This window comes from Mirounga angustirostris, unplaced genomic scaffold (genome assembly GCF_029215605.1).
Source record: "Mirounga angustirostris isolate CCGP_5_RB_7025 unplaced genomic scaffold, mMirAng1.0.hap1 SCAF_16, whole genome shotgun sequence".
NCBI lineage: Eukaryota > Metazoa > Chordata > Mammalia > Carnivora > Phocidae > Mirounga > Mirounga angustirostris.
Window position 1 is genome coordinate 47,903,660 of NW_026991724.1, and position 22,412 is coordinate 47,926,071.

Sequence of the window (22,412 nt, forward strand, 5' to 3'; positions counted from 1 at the left end):
CTATATGTCTTTATGCCAGCACCATACTCTTTTGATTCCTTTAGCTCTGTAGTAAGTTTTGAAAGTGGGAAGCACGAGACCTCCAATTTTGTTCTTTTTTAAAGATTGTCTTAACTATTTGGGATTCCATACGAATTTTAGGATGGATTTTCCTATTTATGCAAAAAAGTCACTGGCATTTTTCATAGGGATTATATCAAATATGTACATAGTTTGGGGTAACGTTGACATCTTAATACTAAGCCTTGCAATCCATGAACATGGATGTCTTTCTCCTTATTTGGGTCTTCTTTAATTTCCTTCCGAACACCTGGTAGCTTTCAGTGTATACATCTTTCACCTCCCAGGTTAAGTTTATTTCTAAGCATTTTATTCTTTTTTTTTTTTTTAAAGATTTTGTTTATTTATTTGAGAGAGAGAATGAGACAGAGAGAGAGAGCATGAGAGGGGAGAGGGTCAGAGGGAGAAGCAGACTCCCTGCTGAGCAAGGAGTCCGATGCGGGACTCGATCCCCGGACTCCAGGATCATGACCTGAGCCGAAGGCAGTCGCTTAACCAACTGAGCCACCCAGGCGCCCCATAAGCATTTTATTCTTTTTGATTCTATTATAAATGGAATAAGCTCCATCCCTTCTCTCCACAACTTTGTCACGTCAGTGTCCCCAGAGAAGCCTGGGGACAAGACCTGGGTCCAAGAAATACACAGGATCAAAGAAAGGGGAGAGGGAGGTTGGGGGGAAAGGGGCTACATGGGGTCCATCTGGGCCCTGCAGGTTTTCCCTCCCAAAGGCATGTCCTGGGGACACTGTCCAAGCGGAGGCCCCTGCATTGCTCAGGCCACTCACTATGTCCTTCTCCATCCCTGATATGGCTGGACCCCCTTAGGATGTAAATTTGGAGGAGCCAAGTCCTTTGGACATGTGTCTGAGACACACATAAGAAAACATTTCTTATCTCCAGGACAGGGAAAGGGGGGCTGGGGCTCTGGCTTCCCCATGGTTTTTTTTTATTCTTATGTTAATCCCCATACATTACATCATTAGTTTTAGATGAAGTGTTCCATGATTCATTGTTTGTGCATAACACCCAGTGCTCCATGCAGAATGTGCCCTCCTCAATACCCACCACCAGGCTAACCCATCCTCCCACCCCCCTCCCCTCTAGAACCCTGTTAGTTTTTCAGAGTCCATCGTCTCTCATGGTTCGTCTACCCCTCCAACTTCCCCCGCTTCATTCTTCCCCTCCCGCTACCTTCTTCTTCTTTTTTTTTTCTTAACATATATTGCATTACCCCTACTCCTAGAGAAAAGAGGAAGAGGCCGCCTGGGCAGCTCAGTCATTAAGCCTCTGCCTTGGGCTCAGGTCATGGTCCCAGGGTTGGGATCGAGCCCCGGGTTGGGTTCCCTGCTCTGCGGAGAGCCTGCTTCTCCCTCTCCCTCTGCCTGCCACTCTGCCTACTTGTGTTCTCTCTCTGCCTGTGGAATGAATACATAAAATCTTAAAAAAAAAAAAAAAAGAATATGATCAGACGGGTGAATAGAAAGAGCCATACACTAGATTTTGAGTGTATTTTGGTCTATTAGAAGAAACTGCATCCCAACATTGTAAAGAAAGAAAACTTCTATATGTACAAAAACAAGATTAAATACCTTGAAAGGATAGAATGTAACTTTAGAGAAAAAAAGAATTTAAAAAGACTTTTAAAAAAAGAAAATTTAAAAAGACTTTAACCAAGCAAAAAAATGACAAAACAAAAAAATAAAACAAACTAAACCAAAAAAAAAAAAAAAAGGGAGAAGAAAAAAAAGATAAAGCAACGACACACTTACACAGAAATGTATAAATAATATTATCAGACAGGTGAATAGAACAGAGCCATACACTAGATTTTGAGTGTATTTTGGTCTATTAGAAGAAACTGCATCCCAAAATTGTAAAGAAAGAAAACTTCTATATGTACAAAAACAAGATTAAATAGCTTGAAAGGATAGAATGTAACTTTAGAGAAAAAAAATAAAATTTAAGAAGACTTTTAATAAAAGAAAATTTAAAAAGACTTTAACAGAACAAAAAAACAATGACAACAATTAAAAAAATAAAGCAAACCAAACAAAAAAAAAAGTGGGGGAGGGAAAAAAAGCAAGGCCCCACACACTAGAAATGAAGAAAAGAATATGATCAGACAGGTGAATAGAACAGAGCCATACACCAGATTTTGAGTGTATTTTCTCATGTTAGAAGCCACTGCATCCTATAACTGTCAAGAAAGAAAACTTATAAATGCACAAAAACAAGATTAAATACCTTGAAAAGATAGAATGTAACTTAAGAGATGAATATTTAAAAAAACTTTAACAGAACAAGAAAAAGACAAAACAAAGAAATAAAGCACACCAAACAGAAACAAAGGAAGAAGAAGAAAAAAAAGAATAACCGCACAAACACACAGAAATGAAAAAAAGAATATGATCAGACAGGCGAATGGAGCAGAGGCATACACTAGACTTTCGAGTGTATTTTGTTCTGTTAGAAGACACTGCATCCCAAAATGTAAAGAAAGAAAACTTACTTACATATGTACAAAAACAAGATTAAATACTTTGGAAGGATAGAATGTAACTGTAGAGATGAATATTTAAAAAGACTTTAACAGAACAAAAAAACAACAAAAAAATAAAGCAAACCCACCAACCAAACAAAAAAGGGCTGGGGGGTGGGTGGGGGTTAGAAAAAACAACCACACACACACAGAGAGAAAAGAAAAAAGAATAGGATCAGACAGGTGAATAGACCAGAGCCATACACTAGATTTTGAGTGTATTTTGTGATGTTAGAAGACACTGCATCCCAAAATAGTAAAGAAAGAAAATGTACATATGTGCAAAAACAAGATTAAATACTTTGAAAGGATAGAATAAAGCAAACCAACAGATAAAGAGGGAGAACAAAGGTAAAAAAATGAAAAAACAACCACACACACATAAAAAGAAGAAAGAATATGATCAGACAGGTGAATAGAAAGAGCCATACACTAGATTTTGAGTGTATTTTGGTCTATTAGAAGAAACTGCATCCCAAAATTGTAAAGAAAGAAAACTTATATATGTACAAAAACAAGATTAAATACCTTGAAAGGATAGAATGTAACTTTAGAGAAAAAAAGAATTTTTTTTTAAAGATTTTATTTATTTATTTGAGAGAGCGAATGAGATAGAGAGCATGAGAGGGGGGAGGGTCAGAGAGAGAAGCAGACTCCCTGCTGAGCAAGGAGCCCGACGTGGGACCCGATCCGGGGACTCCAGGATCATGACCTGAGCCGAAGGCAGTCGCTTAACCAACTGAGCCACCCAGGCGCCCTAGAGAAAAAAAGAATTTAAAAAACTTAAAAAAAAAGAAAATTTAAAAAGACTTTAACTGAGCAAAAAAATTACAAAACAAAAAAATAAAACAAACTAAACCAAAAAAAAAAAGGAGAGAAGAAAAAAAAGATAAAGCAACCACACACATACACAGAAATGTATAAAATAATATGATCAGACAGGTGAATAGAAAGAGCCAGACACTAGATTTTGAGTGTATTTTGTTTTGTTAGAACACACTGCATCCCAAAGTTGTAAACAAAGAAAACTTAACAAATGTACAAAAACTAGATTAAATACCTTGAAGGATAGAATGTAACTTTAGAGATGACAATTTAAAAAGACTTTAACAGAGGGGGCGCCTGGGTGGCTCAGTCGTTAAGCGTCTGCCTTGGGCTCAGGTCACATGATCCCAGGGTCCTGGGATCGAGGTCATGATCCCAGAGTCCTGGGATCGACCCCCGCATCGGGCTCCCTGCTTGGCATGAAGCCTGCTTCTCCCTCTCCCACTGCCCCTGCTTGTGTTCCCTCTCTCGCTGTGTCTCTCTCTGTCTCTGTCAAATAAATAAAGAAAAATCTCAAAGAAAAAGCTTTTATTTATTTATTTGAGAGAGAGACAGAGACTGGGCGACAGAGATAGTGAGAGAGAGCACAAGTGGCGAGGAGAGGGAGAAGCAGGCTCCCCGCTGAACAGGGGGCCCGATGTGGGGCTCCACTCCAGGACCTGGGATCATGACCTGAGCCAAAGGCAGACACGTAGCTGACTGAGCCACCCAGGAGCCCCTGTGTGCTATTTCAAACACTTCTGCAAACTTGCCCATTGAGGACATAGGTCGCCCACCATCAGGGGCTTTAATGTGAAACTACTCAGAGTCACAAACTGTGTGTGAACTCGATGTGCTCAAAGCAGCGCCGTGGTACAGATTTTGACCCTCGAGAGCATGCAGCGCCCTCCTGTTACAACCACCCGACAAGTGCCGACAATACTGGAGCAGTGGATCCAAGGGAGCTAAAGCGCCATCAGGCCCGGGTCCCTGTGTTTCGTTTGAAAGTGACAGCACTTCTTGTAGCTGTAATAGGCGCTGTTGATGAAATACATTGTTGTGAGTGATGAGGCGCAAGAGCCAGAACACGGCAGGCTGCACATTTCCAGGTGGCCCCAGGAGAGATGCCCCACGGGGTGGTTGCTCCACGCACACCCTCTCCCCTCCATGGTCTCTCTTGAGCCAGGCCCTTCCTCTGGGTCTTCAGGTTCATCACGTGCCTTCACCCCTGCCCACGTGGACCCGGGAGGGCAGCCCCTGCACGGAAGGTCCCTCAGGCCACCGGCAGGGGGGAGGCCGGGGCTTCGTGGACCCAAGCTGCAAAGACTCCTACAGAAAGGGAAGGTCCGCTCAATAAGCCCAGGCCTGGTGAGCCCAGCGTGGCTACCACGTCCCAGGGCTGCGTGGGGGTCAAAACCTGTGGTAAGAAATCCCGTCTGTTAATGTGAACCCCAACGGTACCCTTGAGCCCAGAAAGAGGACAGGCCCCAGAGCACCAGCTGGCTCTCTTGGGTGAGGATGGTTGATATTCCAAGAAGCAGTTGCTCTGGTCCCTTTCCTGTGACTTTGCGGCTCTGCCCGCTCGGAGGGGTTCCCTCCATGCCTATCCTGGAGCCCGTGAGTGGGAGGAACGTCACCAAGAGACATGTTTTGTGCCCTCTGCAAAGTGTCCTCTTTGCCCTCACCGTTTGTTAACGCCAGAGGGACTCTCCTCCTGTCTGCTCTGCACTGCGTGCTAGACGCTTCCCCTTTAGGGTGCTAATTCTATTTAGTATCTTCAGAAAAGGCAAAGGTTTTCTTAAACACAAGGGAGCTCCCATGGCCACACAGAGCACCTGACTCAGGAGCTTCCCAACCTGCTCATCTAAGGTGTCTCCCTCCACACCATCCCCTGTCCTCATTCTTCCTTTTTTGATTTCCATTATTTTAAATTTTATTATTAATTAAAACACATTGTTTTTAATAGGCTTCATGCCCAGCATGCAGCCCAACACGGGGCTAGAACACAATCCCTGAGATCAATACCTGAGCTGAGATCAAGAGTTGGACGCTTAACCAACTGAGCCACCCAAGAACTTCTATTTTTATTTTTTAAAGTAAGCTTGAGACCACCACAAGAGTCTCCTACTCTATGGACTGAGTCAACCAGGCACCCCCTTTTTTCTTTTTATTTTTTTTATCTTTAAGATTTTATTTATGGGGCGCCTGGGTGGCTCAGTCGTTAAGCGTCTGCCTTCGGCTCAGGTCATGATCCCAGGGTCCTGGGATCGAGCCCTGCGTCGGGCTCCCTGCTGGGCGGGAAGCCTGCTTCTCCCTCTCCGACTCCCCCTGCTTGTGTTCCCTCTCTCGCTGTGTCTCTCTCTGTCAAATAAATAAATAAAAATCTTAAAAAAAAAGATTTTATTTATTTACTTATTTGACAGAGAGAGACAACGAGACAGGGAACACATGGAGGGGGAGTGGGAGAGGGAGAAGCAAGCCTCACGCCGAACAGGGAGCCCGATGCGGGGCTCGATCCCAAGACTCTCGGATCATGACCTGAGCCGAAGGCAGACGCATAACAACTGAGCCACCCAGGCGCCCCACTTTCTTTTTATTTTTTAATGTCACGTCTTAGGTTCCTCAGCTCTCTTGAATCCTTTCATCTGTCCCCCTTCCACACTGCTACCTCCTCTACCCCTGTTTCCATCCCTGCCCGGCTCTTCTCCTGGTATCTCCCGATAATCACTGGAGCTTTGAGACAGTTCCCCACTGTGGGCTCTTGAGGGGCTCAGAGACCCCACAAGCAACCATCTGGGGTGAAACGGCCCGACTGAGAACAGGAATTGAAACTCACCCACTAACACTTTGTATTTGTCACACCCAGAACTTCCTCTTTGAAGGCAAGAAGGTTTCAAAGGCCCCAGACTCTTCACCCCAATTTTCTCTCTTAAAGAAATGTGTTCAAAAGTATAGTAGGTTGAAAACAATCACATTACATTTACTACCATTAGCCATACACCAGCGTATGGGACAGCAGGGGTATGCAAATTCTCATTGCCATACAACGCATCTCTAGCACCTGTTCATTTTGTGACTGAACATCTGTACCCACAGCTCTGCGTTTCCTCTTCCCTGCCCCCACGGGATCCCATCGTTCTTTCTGTTTCTATAAATTTGACTACTTTAGATACCACGTGTAAGGAGAATCATAGGGTATTTGTCTTTCTGTGACTTGCTCATTTCACTTGGCAGAAGGGCCAGAATATCCTTCTTTTCTAAGATGGAAGAACATTCCGTTGTATGTAGATGCCTCAGGTTCTTTCTCCATTCCTGTGTGTGGGGACATGTGGGTGCTTGACGCTGGAGAAGAACACTGCATCGAACGGGGATGTGCAAGTGTCCTTCGTCACGTTGCTTCCAATTCTTGGATGTGATGTAACATCGGGAATGAGACGGCTCCATCACGTGGTAAGTCTATTTCTTCCTTTGGAGGAAACTCTGCACCGTGTTCCACGGCCGATGGGCCATTTTACATTTTCACCGACATGGGGCCAGGGTTCCAATGCCTCCAGATCCTCCCCAACACAAGTTGTTTTACGGTTTTTGGGTTTTGGGTTCTTTTGGTTATTGTTGATAGTGGCCATCCTAACGGGTGTGACATGATATGTCTTTGTTCTTTGATTTGCTTTCTGTAATGATTACTGGTGCTGAGCCTGTTCTCAGAGGCTTGGTGGCCGTTGCATATCTTTGGAGAAATGTCTCTTTAAGATTTTTGCCCATTGTTTACTTGGGTAGTTTGTTTTCCTTGTTGTTGTGAATTGTAGAGTTTCTTTACACCTTCTCGATTTGAATCCCTTCCCAGACATAGGAACCGCAAGTCTTTTCCCCATTGTGTAGGTTCCCTTTTCCCCAAGTTGATTGTTTCTCCTGAGGGCCAACAGTCTGTAAGCTTGAACTGGCCCCGGTTTTCTCGTTGGTTTTGTTGCCTGTGTTTTTGGTGTCATGTCCCCGACATCATTGCCAAGTCCAATGTCATGAAGCTTTTCTCCGCTTTTCCTCTCTCAGCGTCACGGTCTTAGGTTCTCTTTTGAGACGCATTATCTATTTTCAGTTAATTTTTGTGTATGGTGGAAAGGAAGGGTCCGGATTCCTTCTTTGTATGTGGATATCCTGTCTTCCCAAGCCTTTTCATTGAAGAGACTGTCCCTTCTCATTCGAGTGGGATTGGCACCCTGGGGAAGATCATTTGGCCATGTGTGGAAGGCTCTGCAATTTAGGGGCTCTCTGTTCTGTTCATTTGGTCTACGTGTGTCTCTGTGTCTATGCCAGGACCTCACTCTTTTGTTTCCTGTAGCTCAGTAATACGTTTTGAAATCGGGAAGTACAAGCTGCCCACTTCTACTATTTCTAGATTGTTCTGGCTCCTTGGGGTCTGTTGAGATACCATATGAATTGAAGGATGAATTTTTTCGCCTTCCTGCCCACAATGCCATTAGGATTTTAATGTGGATTGCGTGTGTATATCACTTTGGGGGTATGGACTTTTTAAACAAGATTTTATTTATATGTGAGTGAGAGAGAGTACGAGTGGGGCAAGACGCAGAGGGAGAGGGAGAAGTAGACTCCACGCTGAACAGGGAGCCCGACACAGGCAGGCTCCACATTTCCTGGTCACCCCAAGGACCTCCGAGTTCCCCACTCACACCCTTTCCCTTCCACGGGTCTCTCCTGACCCGGGGGCGGGGGCGTTCTCGTGAGCCTTAGGAGTCTCACCACTGCCCACACCGCAACGTGGGTCCCCTGGAACCTGAGTTTGGGGACCCTATTCCTTCCCCCAGCTCAGTCCTCATCCCAGCCGGCTCTACTCTGGCCAAATTTGGGATACATGCCCCACAACTGGTAAAGACGCCTTCGACCAGTTCATGGTTCGCACTTCTCTCACCTTGAACTTCTCCCGGGGAGAGGAGACATCTCTAAAACCCCTGGGATGCTGAGACCCAGAATATAGGCTGAGAAACCACCCCACCCCCATCCACCACGCAGCAAATCTCAGCCAGGCTTCAGACCCCTCCCTCCCCTGCCCACCCTACGCCATGGCATGGAGCTCTCTTTCTCACCCACCCTGGTTTTTCCCTCGGATCCTGGCCACAGAGCCTGAGCCACACAGGAGAAAGAAGTCAGCCTAGGGCGGGGGAATAAGGCTGCAGACACTCTATTTGTTGGTAAGAAGTTTATTTGCTCCTTTGTGTCAAAAAAGAAAGAACTGAGGCTGCAAAGCGAAACAAAACTTCTTTTGAAATCTGGGAGACACAGATTCAAGAGGAACCGTAAATGTGCTCTGATCGGGGGAGGAGATACAGTGGATGAAGGTAAACCCGCAGGCTTGTGGAAGTTCTTCTGAAAGAAAGATGATCGGTGGGGCGCCTGGGTAGATCAGTCGTTAAGCGTCTGCCTTCAGCTCAGGTCATGCTCCCAGGGTCCTGGGATCGAGCCCCGAATCGGGCTCCCTGCTCCGCGGGACGCCTGCTTTTCCCTCCCCTACTCCCCTGCTGGTGTTCCCTCTCTCGCTGTGTCTCTCTCTGTCAAATAAAGAAATCAATAAAATATTAGAAAAAAAACAAAGATGATGGGTGCGGCATAAAAAAGTGGCTTTACTATATACATAGACGATAGTTGCGAGGTGGAGCTCAGCAAAATAAGCTTCCAGCTGAGAACCATGGCAGAATGTAGCGGTTTGTGGTAGGCACAGGCTGGGTCCAGACGTGGACGTGCATAGGACCAATTTGTACAGTGGCCTCTGGGCTCCACGTTAGGAGTGCTTAACATTAGTGATTCAGTTGCGGTGTTTCCATTCACAGTTGTGAGCCAGTCTTGTTTGCGAGTTTGGTACAAGGCGCCAGGCTCAGGGACAGAGCTGAGCACACACACAAGCCTCCCATGGCAGTAGATCAGCTAGTAAAGTAATTTGCTCTCCTCCTGGTGCTAAGTATCCCCCCAAGGAACCCCGATCGCTTAGGTGTTTAAGAGTAGCTAAAGCACAACCACCTCTGTGGGTTCAGCAAACCTCCTCCTGTGTCCAGAATAACATGGCATATTTAGGAAGACTTCTCGGACCTTCAGGTTGTGTATGAGGGAAGCAAGATTGCTCAGGACATAAATAAGGGTCTTCTTCAACAGACGCCAGCACATCTTTTTTAAACAATCCGTGAACTTCCATTGGTTCTCGAGTAATGTCTGGAATAATTCAGGAACATAAAATCTGATCTTATCCTGCACAAAGGTAGCTACCAGTTCCACCACTAACTCCACGATCCAACGTTTGATACTGAACATAATCGAATTGTGAGACCCCAAAAGCGAGTACACTTACTTGTACGCTCTGGTCGCAGAAAAGACGATCAAGCCCCGAGGGCCGGCCTTTTATAGTCTCTGCCGTGAGGCGTCCTGCTGCGTCATCACGTTCTCCCACGCAGGGAGGGCTCCTGGCCAATCAGGTCGTCGGACGTGTCCCAGCAGCCCGCTGACATTGCAGCGGGGTCGCAGAAGCGGGATCGCAGAAGCGGGATCCTGGCAGAAGCGGCATCGCAGAAGCGGCATCGCAGTAGCGGGATCCTGGCAGAAGCGACATCGCAGTAGCGGGATCCTGGCAGAAGCGGCATCGCAGTAGCGGGATCCTGGCAGAAGCGGCATCGCAGAAGCGGGATCCTGGCAGAAGCGGCATCGCAGAAGCGGGATCCTGGCAGAAGCGGCATCGCAGAGGCGGCATCGCAGTAGCGGGATCCTGGCAGAAGCGACATCGCAGTAGCGGGATCCTGGCAGAAGCGACATCGCAGTAGCGGGATCCTGGCAGAAGCGACATCGCAGAAGCGGGATCCTGGCAGAAGCGACATCGCAGAAGCGGGATCCTGGCAGAAGCGGCATCGCAGAAGCGGGATCCTGGCAGAAGCGGCATCGCAGAGGCGGCATCGCAGTAGCGGGATCCTGGCAGAAGCGGCATCGCAGTAGCGGGATCCTGGCAGAAGCGACATCGCAGTAGCGGGATCCTGGCAGAAGCGACATCGCAGTAGCGGGATCCTGGCAGAAGCGGCATCGCAGAAGCGGGATCCTGGAAGAAGCGGCATCGCAGAAGCGGGATCCTGGCAGAAGCGGCATCGCAGAGGCGGCATCGCAGTAGCGGGATCCTGGCAGAAGCGACATCGCAGTAGCGGGATCCTGGCAGAAGCGACATCGCAGTAGCGGGATCCTGGCAGAAGCGACATCGCAGAAGCGGGATCCTGGCAGAAGCGACATCGCAGAAGCGGGATCCTGGCAGAAGCGGCATCGCAGAAGCGGGATCCTGGCAGAAGCGGCATCGCAGAGGCGGCATCGCAGTAGCGGGATCCTGGCAGAAGCGACATCGCAGTAGCGGGATCCTGGCAGAAGCGACATCGCAGAAGCGGGATCCTGGCAGAAGCGACATCGCAGAAGCGGGATCCTGGCAGAAGCGGCATCGCAGAAGCGGGATCCTGGCAGAAGCGGCATCGCAGAGGCGGCATCGCAGAGGCGGCATCGCAGAAGCGGGATCGCGGAGGCGGCATCGCGGAGGCGGCATCGCAGAAGCGGGATCGCAGAAGCGGCATCGCGGAGGCGGCATCGCGGAGGCGGCATCGCGGAGGCGGCATCGCGGAGGCGGCATCGCGGAGGCGGCATCGCAGTAGCGGGATCCTGGCAGAAGCGGCATCGCGGAAGCGGCATCGCAGAAGCGGGATCGCAGAGGCGGCATCGCGGAGGCGGCATCGCAGTAGCGGGATCCTGGCAGAAGCGGCATCGCGGAAGCGGCATCGCAGAAGCGCAGTGTCACTGCTCACGACTCGAGGCTTGTGTCTCCTGCTGGCTCAGCGAGAGCCCCGAGTTTACCGTTTGGCTCTTGGTGCCGCGCGGATTCTGTACATGTCAGCTCTGTGTGGACAGGAACCTTGCAGTTGTCCCACGCGCCGGTGGGGCTCCCTTTCCTCTAGGACCCCGGCATTGTGTGTGAGAGGAAAGGAGTCATTTGGGACAATTTGGATTTCAGGCTGAATTGTAGGTAGAGTGTATCTATATACATACGTACATACTAATTTCAAATGAGAATTATCATTTGAAGAAATCACACGCCTCTCCTCCTTTAAGGCATGAATGCTGTGAATTACACTGAATTTCTACTGTTTCATTATATTCCTGGAATAAACCGTGTATTCAGTGATTACCTACAAAAATGGACCAGACGGAGTCAAAAAGAAAGAAACGCTTGAGTAGCCATATGAACCAACAAACAAATTGGGTTACTATTTTGGACCTAGATCGATTGGTAGGAGAGATTTTTAAACATTAAACGAGAAACATTCTGATCTTACCCCTACTCCTAGAGAAAAGAGGAAGAGGCCGCCTGGGCAGCTCAGTCGTTAAGCCTCTGCCTTGGGCTCAGGTCATGGTCCCAGGGTTGGGATCGAGCCCCGGGTTGGGTTCCCTGCTCTGCGGAGAGCCTGCTTCTCCCTCTTCCTCTGCCTGCCACTCTGCCTACTTGTGCTCTCTCTCTGCTTGTCGAATAAATACGTAAAATCTTAAAAAAAAAAAAAAAAAAAAGAATATGATCAGACGGGTGAAAGAAAGAGCCAGACAGTAGATTTTGAGTGTATTTTGGTCTATTAGAAGAAACTGCATCCCAAAATTGTAAACAAAGAAAACTTCTATATGTACAAAAACAAGATTAAATATCTTGAAAGGATAGAATGTACCTTTAGAGAAAAAAAAATTTAAAAAGACTTTTAAAAAAAGAAAATTTAAAAAGACTTTAACCAAGCAAAAAAATGACAAAACAAACAATCAAAAAAAAAGGGAGAAGAAAAAAAAAGATAAAGCAACCACACACACATACACAGAAATGTAAAAAATAATATTTTGACACAAGTGAATAGAACAGAGCCATACACTAGACTTTGAGTGTATTTATTTTGTTAGAAGACACTGCATCCCAAAATTGTAAAGAAAGAAACTTACAAAGGTACAAAAACAAGATTAAATAACTTGAAGGATAGAGTGTAACTTTAGAGATGAAAATTTTATTAAAAAGACTTTAACAGAATAAAAAACGACACAAAAATAAAGCCAACCAACCAACCAAACAAAAAAAGTGGAGGGGGTGAAGGAAGAAAAAGCAACCCCCCACACACTAGAAATGGTGAAAAGAGTGTGATCAGACAGGTGATTAGAACAGAGCCATCCACTAGATTTTGAGTGTATTTTGTTCTGTTAGAAGACACTTCATCCCCAAATTGTAAAGAAAGAAAACTTACATAGATACAAAAACAAGATGAAATACATTGAAATGACAGAATGTAACTGGAGAGATGAAAATTTTAAGACTTTAATAGAACAACAAAAAAATAAAGCAAACCAAACAAAAAAAGGGGAGGGAAAAACAAAAAACAACAACTGCACACACACACAGAAATGCAAAAAAGAATATGATCCGACAGGTGAATAGAACAGAGCCAGACACTATATTTTGAGTGTATTTTGTGATGTTAGAAGAAACTGCATCCCAAAATTGTAAAGAAAGAAAATGTACGTATGTGCAAAAACAAGATTAAATACTTTGAAAGGATTGAATAAAGCAAACCAACAGATAAAGAGGGAGAAAAAAAGGAAAAAAACAAAAAACCAACCACACACACAAAAAAAAGAAAAAAGAATATGATCAGCCAGGTGAATAGAAAGAGCCAGACACTAGATTTTGAGTGTATTTTGTGATGTTAGAAGACACTGCATCCCAAAATTGTAAAGAAAGAAAACTTATATATGTACAAAAACAAGATTAAATACCTTGAAAGGATAGAATGTAACTTTAGAGAAAAAAAGAATTTAAAAAACTTAAAAAAAAAAAAAGAAAATTTAAGAAGACTTTAACCGAGCAAAAAAATGACAAAACAAAAAAATAAAACAAACTAAACCAAAAAAAAGGGAGAAGAAAAAAAAAGATAAAGCAACCACATACATACACAGAAATGTATAAAATAATATGATCAGACAGGTGAATAGAACAGAGCCATACACTTGATTTTGAGTGTATTTTGTTTTGTTAGAACACACTGCACTCCAAAGTTGTAAACAAAGAAAACTTAACAAATGCACAAAAACTAGATTAAATACCTTGAAGGATAGAATGTAACTTTAGAGATGAAAATTTAAAAAGACTTTAACAGAGGGGGCGCCTGGGTGGCTCAGTCGTTAAGCGTCTGCCTTGGGCTCAGGTCACATGATCCCAGGGTCCTGGGATCGAGGTCATGGTCCCAGAGTCCTGGGATCGACCCCCGCATCGGGCTCCCTGCTGGGCGGGAGGCCTGCTTCTCCCTCTCCCACTGCCCCTGCTTGTGTTCCCTCTCTCGCTGTGTCTCTCTCTGTCTCTGTCAAATAAATAAAGAAAAATCTCAAAGAAAAAGCTTTTATTTATTTATTTGAGAGAGAGACAGAGACTGGGCGACAGAGATAGAGAGAAAGAGCACAAGTGGCGAGGAGAGGGAGAAGCAGGCTCCCCGCTGAACAGGGGGCCCGATGTGGGGCTCGACTCCAGGACCTGGGATCATGACCTGAGCCAAAGGCAGACACGTAGCTGACTGAGCCACCCAGGAGCCCCTGTGTGCTATTTCAAACACTTCTGCAAACTTGCCCATTGAGGACATAGGTCTCCCACCATCAGGGGCTTTAATGTGAAACTACTCAGAGTCACAAACTGTGTGTGAACTCGATGTGCTCAAAGCAGCGCCGTGGTACAGATTTTGACCCTCGAGAGCATGCAGCGCCCTCCTGTTACAACCACCCGACAAGTGCCGACAATACTGGAGCAGTGGATCCAAGGGAGCTAAAGCGCCATCAGGCCCGGGTCCCTGTGTTTCGTTTGAAAGTGACAGCACTTCTTGTAGCTGTAATAAGCGCTGTTGATGAAATACATTGTTGTGAGTGATGAGGCGCAAGAGCCAGAACACGGCAGGCTGCACATTTCCAGGTGGCCCCAGGAGAGATGCCCCACGGGGTGGTTGCTCCACGCACACCCTCTCCCCTCCATGGTCTCTCTTGAGCCAGGCCCTTCCTCTGGGTCTTCAGGTTCATCACGTGCCTTCACCCCTGCCCACGTGGACCCGGGAGGGCAGCCCCTGCACGGAAGGTCCCTCAGGCCACCGGCAGGGGGGAGGCCGGGGCTTCGTGGACCCAAGCTGCAAAGACTCCTACAGAAAGGGAAGGTCCGCTCAATAAGCCCAGGCCTGGTGAGCCCAGCGTGGCTACCACGTCCCAGGGCTGCGTGGGGGTCAAAACCTGTGGTAAGAAATCCCGTCTGTTAATGTGAACCCCAACGGTACCCTTGAGCCCAGAAAGAGGACAGGCCCCAGAGCACCAGCTGGCTCTCTTGGGTGAGGATGGTTGATATTCCAAGAAGCAGTTGCTCTGGTCCCTTTCCTGTGACTTTGCAGCTCTGCCCGCTCGGAGGGGTTCCCTCCATGCCTATCCTGGAGCCCGTGAGTGGGAGGAACGTCACCAAGAGACATGTTTTGGGCCCTCTGCAAAGTGTCCTCTTTGCCCTCACCGTTTGTTAATGCCGGAGGGACTCTCCTCCTCTCTCCTCTGCACTGCCTGCTAGACGCTTCCCCTTTAGGGTGCTAATTCTATTTAGTATCTTCAGAAAAGGCAAAGGTTTTCTTAAACACAAGGGAGCTCCCATGGCCACACAGAGCACCTGACTCAGGAGCTTCCCAACCTGCTCATCTAAGGTGTCTCCCTCCCCTTTCCTCATTCTGCCTTTTTGATTTCCATTATTTAAAATTTTATTTTTATTTAAGACACATTGTTTTTAGTAGGCTTCATGCCCAGCATGGAGCGCAACACGGGGCTGGAACACAAACCCTGAGATCAAAACCTGAGCTGAGATCAACATTTGGATGCTAAACCAACTGAGCCACCCAAGAACTTCTATTTTTATTTTTTAAACTAAGCTTGAGATCACTACCTAGAGACAAGAGTCTCATACTCTATGGACTGAGCCAGCCACGCACCCCTTTTTTCTTTTTCTTTTTTTTACTTTTAAGATTTTACTTATTTATTTACTTGACAGAGAGAGACAAAGCGAGAGAGGGAACACATGGAGGGGGAGTGGGAGAGGGAGAAGCAGGCCTCACGGCGAACAGGGAGCCCGATACGGGGCTCAATCCCAGGACTCTGGGATCGTGACCTGAGCCGAAGGCAGACACATAACAACTGAGCCACCCAGGCGCCCCACTTTCTTTTCATTTTTTAATGTCACGTCTTAGGTTCCTCAGCTCTCTTGAATCCTTTCATCTGTCCCCCTTCCACACTGCTACCTCCTCTACCCCTGTTTCCATCCCTGCCCGGCTCTTCTCCTGGTATCTCCCGATAATCACTGGAGCTTTGAGACAGTTCCCCACTGTGGGCTCTTGAGGGGCTCAGAGACCCCACAAGCAACCATCTGGGGTGAAACGGCCCGACTGAGAACAGGAATTGAAACTCACCCACTAACACTTTGTATTTGTCACACCCAGAACTTCCTCTTTGAAGGCAAGAAGGTTTCAAAGGCCCCAGACTCTTCACCCCAATTTTCTCTCTTAAAGAAATGTGTTCAAAAGTATAGTAGGTTGAAAACAATCACATTACATTTACTACCATTAGCCATACACCAGCGTATGGGACAGCAGGGGTATGCAAATTCTCATTGCCATACAACGCATCTCTAGCACCTGTTCATTTTGTGACTGAACATCTGTACCCACAGCTCTGCGTTTCCTCTTCCCTGCCCCCACGGGATCCCATCGTTCTTTCTGTTTCTATAAATTTGACTACTTTAGATACCACGTGTAAGGAGAATCATAGGGTATTTGTCTTTCTGTGACTTGCTCATTTCACTTGGCAGAAGGGCCAGAATATCCTTCTTTTCTAAGATGGAAGAACATTCCGTTGTATGTAGATGCCTCAGGTTCTTTCTCCATTCCTGTGTGTGGGGACATGTGGGTGCTTGACGCTGGAGAAGAACACTGCATCGAACGGGGATGTGCAAGTGTCCTTCGTCACGTTGCTTCCAATTCTTGGATGTGATGTAACATCGGGAATGAGACGGCTCCATCACGTGGTAAGTCTATTTCTTCCTTTGGAGGAAACTCTGCACCGTGTTCCACGGCCGATGGGCCATTTTACATTTTCACCGACATGGGGCCAGGGTTCCAATGCCTCCAGATCCTCCCCAACACAAGTTGTTTTACGGTTTTTGGGTTTTGGGTTCTTTTGGTTATTGTTGATAGTGGCCATCCTAACGGGTGTGACATGATATGTCTTTGTTCTTTGATTTGCTTTCTGTAATGATTACTGGTGCTGAGCCTGTTCTCAGAGGCTTGGTGGCCGTTGCATATCTTTGGAGAAATGTCTCTTTAAGATTTTTGCCCATTGTTTACTTGGGTAGTTTGTTTTCCTTGTTGTTGTGAATTGTAGAGTTTCTTTACACCTTCTCGATTTGAATCCCTTCCCAGACATAGGAACCGCAAGTCTTTTCCCCATTGTGTAGGTTCCCTTTTCCCCAAGTTGATTGTTTCTCCTGAGGGCCAACAGTCTGTAAGCTTGAACTGGCCCCGGTTTTCTCGTTGGTTTTGTTGCCTGTGTTTTTGGTGTCATGTCCCCGACATCATTGCCAAGTCCAATGTCATGAAGCTTTTCTCCGCTTTTCCTCTCTCAGCGTCACGGTCTTAGGTTCTCTTTTGAGACGCATTATCTATTTTCAGTTAATTTTTGTGTATGGTGGAAAGGAAGGGTCCGGATTCCTTCTTTGTATGTGGATATCCTGTCTTCCCAAGCCTTTTCATTGAAGAGACTGTCCCTTCTCATTCGAGTGGGATTGGCACCCTGGGGAAGATCATTTGGCCATGTGTGGAAGGCTCTGCAATTTAGGGGCTCTCTGTTCTGTTCATTTGGTCTACGTGTGTCTCTGTGTCTATGCCAGGACCTCACTCTTTTGTTTCCTGTAGCTCAGTAATACGTTTTGAAATCGGGAAGTACAAGCTGCCCACTTCTACTATTTCTAGATTGTTCTGGCTCCTTGGGGTCTGTTGAGATACCATATGAATTGAAGGATGAATTTTTTCGCCTTCCTGCCCACAATGCCATTAGGATTTTAATGTGGATTGCGTGTGTATATCACTTTGGGGGTATGGACTTTTTAAACAAGATTTTATTTATATGTGAGTGAGAGAGAGTACGAGTGGGGCAAGACGCAGAGGGAGAGGGAGAAGTAGACTCCACGCTGAACAGGGAGCCCGACACAGGCAGGCTCCACATTTCCTGGTCACCCCAAGGACCTCCGAGTTCCCCACTCACACCCTTTCCCTTCCACGGGTCTCTCCTGACCCGGGGGCGGGGGCGTTCTCGTGAGCCTTAGGAGTCTCACCACTGCCCACACCGCAACGTGGGTCCCCTGGAACCTGAGTTTGGGGACCCTATTCCTTCCCCCAGCTCAGTCCTCATCCCAGCCGGCTCTACTCTGGCCAAATTTGGGATACATGCCCCACAACTGGTAAAGACGCCTTCGACCAGTTCATGGTTCGCACTTCTCTCACCTTGAACTTCTCCCGGGGAGAGGAGACATCTCTAAAACCCCTGGGATGCTGAGACCCAGAATATAGGCTGAGAAACCACCCCACCCCCATCCACCACGCAGCAAATCTCAGCCAGGCTTCAGACCCCTCCCTCCCCTGCCCACCCTACGCCATGGCATGGAGCTCTCTTTCTCACCCACCCTGGTTTTTCCCTCGGATCCTGGCCACAGAGCCTGAGCCACACAGGAGAAAGAAGTCAGCCTAGGGCGGGGGAATAAGGCTGCAGACACTCTATTTGTTGGTAAGAAGTTTATTTGCTCCTTTGTGTCAAAAAAGAAAGAACTGAGGCTGCAAAGCGAAACAAAACTTCTTTTGAAATCTGGGAGACACAGATTCAAGAGGAACCGTAAATGTGCTCTGATCGGGGGAGGAGATACAGTGGATGAAGGTAAACCCGCAGGCTTGTGGAAGTTCTTCTGAAAGAAAGATGATCGGTGGGGCGCCTGGGTAGATCAGTCGTTAAGCGTCTGCCTTCAGCTCAGGTCATGCTCCCAGGGTCCTGGGATCGAGCCCCGAATCGGGCTCCCTGCTCCGCGGGACGCCTGCTTTTCCCTCCCCTACTCCCCTGCTGGTGTTCCCTCTCTCGCTGTGTCTCTCTCTGTCAAATAAAGAAATCAATAAAATATTAGAAAAAAAACAAAGATGATGGGTGCGGCATAAAAAAGTGGCTTTACTATATACATAGACGATAGTTGCGAGGTGGAGCTCAGCAAAATAAGCTTCCAGCTGAGAACCATGGCAGAATGTAGCGGTTTGTGGTAGGCACAGGCTGGGTCCAGACGTGGACGTGCATAGGACCAATTTGTACAGTGGCCTCTGGGCTCCACGTTAGGAGTGCTTAACATTAGTGATTCAGTTGCGGTGTTTCCATTCACAGTTGTGAGCCAGTCTTGTTTGCGAGTTTGGTACAAGGCGCCAGGCTCAGGGACAGAGCTGAGCACACACACAAGCCTCCCATGGCAGTAGATCAGCTAGTAAAGTAATTTGCTCTCCTCCTGGTGCTAAGTATCCCCCCAAGGAACCCCGATCGCTTAGGTGTTTAAGAGTAGCTAAAGCACAACCACGTCTGTGGGTTCAGCAAACCTCCTCCTGTGTCCAGAATAACATGGCATATTTAGGAAGACTTCTCGGACCTTCAGGTTGTGTATGAGGGAAGCAAGATTGCTCAGGACATAAATAAGGGTCTTCTTCAACAGACGCCAGCACATCTTTTTTAAACAATCTGTGAACTTCCATTGGTTCTCGAGTAATGTCTGGAATAATTCAGGAACATAAAATCTGATCCTATCCAGGACAAAGGTAGCTACCAGTTCCACCACTAACTCCACGATCCAACGTTTGATACCGAACATAATCGAATTGTGAGAGGCCAAAAGCGAGTACACTTACTTGTCCGCTCCTGTCGCAGAAAAGACGATCAAGCCCCGAGGGCCGGCCTTTTATAGTCTCTGCCGTGAGGCGTCCTGCTGCGTCATCACGTTCTCCCACGCAGGGAGGGCTCCTGGCCAATCAGGTCGTCGGACGTGTCCCAGCAGCCCGCTGACGTTGCAGCGGGGTCGCAGAAGCGGGATCGCAGAAGCGGGATCCTGGCAGAAGCGGCATCGCAGAAGCGGCATCGCAGTAGCGGGATCCTGGCAGAAGCGACATCGCAGTAGCGGGATCCTGGCAGAAGCGGCATCGCAGTAGCGGGATCCTGGCAGAAGCGGCATCGCAGAAGCGGGATCCTGGCAGAAGCGGCATCGCAGAGGCGGCATCGCAGTAGCGGGATCCTGGCAGAAGCGACATCGCAGTAGCGGGATCCTGGCAGAAGCGACATCGCAGTAGCGGGATCCTGGCAGAAGCGACATCGCAGAAGCGGGATCCTGGCAGAAGCGGCATCGCAGAAGCGGCATCGCAGAGGCGGCATCGCAGAAGCGCAGTGTCACTGCTCACGACACGAGGCTTGTGTCTCCTGCTGGCTCAGCGAGAGCCCCGAGTTTACCGTTTGGCTCTTGGTGCCGCGCGGATTCTGTAAATGTCAGCTCTGTGTGGACAGGAACCTTGCAGTTGTCCCACCCGCCAGTGGGGCTCCCTTTCCTCTAGGACCCCGGCATTGTGTGTGAGAGGAAAGGAGTCATTTGGGACAATTTGGATTTCAGGCTGAATTGTAGGTAGAGTGTATCTATATACATACGTACATACTAATTTCAAATGAGAATTATCATTTGAAGAAATCACACGCCTCTCCTCCTTTAAGGCATGAATGCTGTGAATTACACTGAATTTCTACTGTTTCATTATATTCCTGGAATAAACCGTGTATTCAGTGATTACCTACAAAAATGGACCAGACGGAGTCAAAAAGAAAGAAACGCTTGAGTAGCCATATGAACCAACAAACAAATTGGGTTACTATTTTGGACCTAGATCGATTGGTAGGAGAGATTTTTAAACATTAAACGAGAAACATTCTGATCTTACCCCTACTCCTAGAGAAAAGAGGAAGAGGCCGCCTGGGCAGCTCAGTCGTTAAGCCTCTGCCTTGGGCTCAGGTCATGGTCCCAGGGTTGGGATCGAGCCCCGGGTTGGGTTCCCTGCTCTGCGGAGAGCCTGCTTCTCCCTCTTCCTCTGCCTGCCACTCTGCCTACTTGTGCTCTCTCTCTGCTTGTCGAATAAATACGTAAAATCTTAAAAAAAAAAAAAAAAAAAGAATATGATCAGACGGGTGAAAGAAAGAGCCAGACAGTAGATTTTGAGTGTATTTTGGTCTATTAGAAGAAACTGCATCCCAAAATTGTAAACAAAGAAAACTTCTATATGTACAAAAACAAGATTAAATACCTTGAAAGGATAGAATGTACCTTTAGAGAAAAAAAAATTTAAAAAGACTTTTAAAAAAAGAAAATTTAAAAAGACTTTAACCAAGCAAAAAAATGACAAAACAAACAATCAAAAAAAAAGGGAGAAGAAAAAAAAAGATAAAGCAACCACACACACATACACAGAAATGTAAAAAATAATATTTTGACACAAGTGAATAGAACAGAGCCATACACTAGACTTTGAGTGTATTTATTTTGTTAGAAGACACTGCATCCCAAAATTGTAAAGAAAGAAACTTACAAAGGTACAAAAACAAGATTAAATAACTTGAAGGATAGAGTGTAACTTTAGAGATGAAAATTTTATTAAAAAGACTTTAACAGAATAAAAAACGACACAAAAATAAAGCCAACCAACCAACCAAACAAAAAAAGTGGAGGGGGTGAAGGAAGAAAAAGCAACCCCCCACACACTAGAAATGGTGAAAAGAGTGTGATCAGACAGGTGATTAGAACAGAGCCATCCACTAGATTTTGAGTGTATTTTGTTCTGTTAGAAGACACTTCATCCCCAAATTGTAAAGAAAGAAAACTTACATAGATACAAAAACAAGATGAAATACATTGAAATGACAGAATGTAACTGGAGAGATGAAAATTTTAAGACTTTAATAGAACAACAAAAAAATAAAGCAAACCAAACAAAAAAAGGGGAGGGAAAAACAAAAAACAACAACTGCACACACACACAGAAATGCAAAAAAGAATATGATCCGACAGGTGAATAGAACAGAGCCAGACACTATATTTTGAGTGTATTTTGTGATGTTAGAAGAAACTGCATCCCAAAATTGTAAAGAAAGAAAATGTACGTATGTGCAAAAACAAGATTAAATACTTTGAAAGGATTGAATAAAGCAAACCAACAGATAAAGAGGGAGAAAAAAAGGAAAAAAACAAAAAACCAACCACACACACAAAAAAAAGAAAAAAGAATATGATCAGCCAGGTGAATAGAAAGAGCCAGACACTAGATTTTGAGTGTATTTTGTGATGTTAGAAGACACTGCATCCCAAAATTGTAAAGAAAGAAAACTTATATATGTACAAAAACAAGATTAAATACCTTGAAAGGATAGAATGTAACTTTAGAGAAAAAAAGAATTTAAAAAACTTAAAAAAAAAAAAAAGAAAATTTAAGAAGACTTTAACCGAGCAAAAAAATGACAAAACAAAAAAATAAAACAAACTAAACCAAAAAAAAGGGAGAAGAAAAAAAAAGATAAAGCAACCACATACATACACAGAAATGTATAAAATAATATGATCAGACAGGTGAATAGAACAGAGCCATACACTTGATTTTGAGTGTATTTTGTTTTGTTAGAACACACTGCACTCCAAAGTTGTAAACAAAGAAAACTTAACAAATGCACAAAAACTAGATTAAATACCTTGAAGGATAGAATGTAACTTTAGAGATGAAAATTTAAAAAGACTTTAACAGAGGGGGCGCCTGGGTGGCTCAGTCGTTAAGCGTCTGCCTTGGGCTCAGGTCAC

General features: G+C 46.1%; 2 long non-coding RNA genes across 8 annotated transcripts in view; both read right to left on the bottom strand.

Moving 5' to 3' along the window:
* Positions 1 to 22,412, bottom strand: part of LOC135362860 (uncharacterized) — a 66,292-nt gene that overhangs the window by 16,879 nt on the left and 27,001 nt on the right. The window lies entirely within an intron of this gene.
* LOC135362787 (uncharacterized) lies at positions 8,597 to 9,748 on the bottom strand. 2 transcript variants are annotated; one of them, XR_010407991.1, is made up of 2 exons: positions 9,431 to 9,748; positions 8,597 to 8,964 (listed from the first exon to the last, which is right to left on the bottom strand). It is a non-coding gene; the product is annotated as an uncharacterized LOC135362787 (long non-coding RNA). The 2 variants fall into 2 exon arrangements; XR_010407992.1 differs by having other exon boundaries at positions 9,428 to 9,748.